The sequence below is a fragment of the Chrysochloris asiatica genome, unplaced genomic scaffold, assembly GCF_000296735.1.
Source record: "Chrysochloris asiatica unplaced genomic scaffold, ChrAsi1.0 scaffold00100, whole genome shotgun sequence".
NCBI lineage: Eukaryota > Metazoa > Chordata > Mammalia > Afrosoricida > Chrysochloridae > Chrysochloris > Chrysochloris asiatica.
The window spans coordinates 8,925,850-8,927,738 of NW_006408618.1; positions in this window are offsets into that span (position 1 = coordinate 8,925,850).

Genomic DNA, 1,889 nt, shown 5'->3' on the forward strand with positions numbered 1-1,889 from the left:
CATTCCATGGGAGAAAGATGAGGTTTTCTGCTCCCATAAAGTTTTACAGCCTTGAAAACCCTATACAGGGTTGTTATGAGTTGGAACCAACTCCATGGCACACCACCACCACACCACCACCTAGGGTTACTATGAGTTGAGAAATGACTTGACAAGACCTAACAACATCCTTTCCCTGTCCAATCCATCCTATACACAGATACCAAGAAAATCTTTCTAATATTCAACTTTGATCATGTCACTCAAGATCTTGTTCAGCCTTCCCACTGTCCTTAGAAAGAAGTTCCAATGTCTTAGCATATCCTGTCACACATCTTATTTAACTATGAACCAATGCCAACCAACTGGAAAATGGGAGGCAGACCAGGAATTGGAATCCAATATCCTTGGATATTGTTCTACCGCACCACCACGTTCACGTACAGAACCATCATGTTAGAGAACCTGCGTGATCTCTCACAGGAATATGAAAGCTATGGACAGCTCAATATTCCTAGTCATTTCTGTCTTCTAAGGTATCTTCTTAACTCAGTGAGCTAACCAAGAGTCCCCATCACCAGATTATAGTTGGCCAAGTTAGGCTAAGGCAGCATCAGGATCCCAATAAATTCTTGAGAAAAGAGGACAGTTCCAAGATGATAAAACATTACTTAGAAAGCTGCAAAGGAAGGACTGAGAAGTAGCCACCCAAGAAGGCACACCTTTGTCTGCAACTAGTTTCTATGTAGCCCCAAATATTGTCTAACTTGGAGTCTTTTCAAATATCCAATCTCCAGCTAAGACATTTGTTATCATGTGTTTACATGGGTGTGGGGGGAGGATTTTATTATTATTATTATTATTATTATTTTATGGTTGTCTGGCATTTAAGTTAATGAATTTCTTCCCTGTCCTAAAGAAATTAAAACTAAATTTTTCAGTCTTTCTGGCCTATGGTTTTGTGGGGCCATGACATTTAAATACCTCTTGTTGGTATTCCTTTAAGTAGTGAGTTTAAGTCAGAATTCTGTCCTGACATTTAGATATAAATAAGAAGATGGGGCACATGAAGGAATCTAGAAGGCACAATCAATACTACTCAGTCACCTCAGTGCAGACAAGACCTAGAAAGTGTGTCCAAGGCTTCCCTACATTCCAGTTTATTCTGTGGAACTCTTGAACTTACTCCCATGTCATTCCCTGTCAGGGGAGCCTGCTTCACTGAAAGCAATATCTACACACAGTCGTCTAAGCAGAAGTTCAACACACCACTTTCAAGACTTGCTGGGGCTTGTTTCTCAGCTCTTTGACAGGAGACAATGGAGGAAACATGACTGTGCATTCCAGGGAGGTGTGACAGTGCAGTTAGTAAGTCAGCAGGAGCCTCAGAACCCAGTCATGAACACAGATTTTGTGAAAAAGCCTGAAGGTGTTTGCCGCAACTTACACTATTTTTTTTTTTTCTCATTCAAAGAAGTTGGTGTAAAGTCATTTAATTACCTTGTGTTAAGTGAACACCTAATTACATCAAGCTGGTGAACTCCAGGCTCCCAAGGGCTGACTATTGTTGTTGTTGAGTACCATGGAGTTGGTTCTGACTCATAGTGACCCCGCACAGGGTTTCCAAGGCTGTAAATCTTAATGTGAACAGAATGCCTTGTTTTTCTCCCGTGGAACCACTGGTAGTTTTGAACTGCCGACCTTGAGGTTATAAGGTTTGTAACCAGTACGCTATCAGATCCTCCTTTAAAGCACTCCCTTTGCCTTTTCTCCTCACCCTCAAAATGTGGGTCTTTTAAGTTGTCTTAAAAACAAAGTTAACAAATAAGTAAAAATAGTTGTAAAGAAACGTACTAGAATTATCCTATATCAAATGAAATAAGGGCACTATTCCTTAAAGTTTTAAAAAA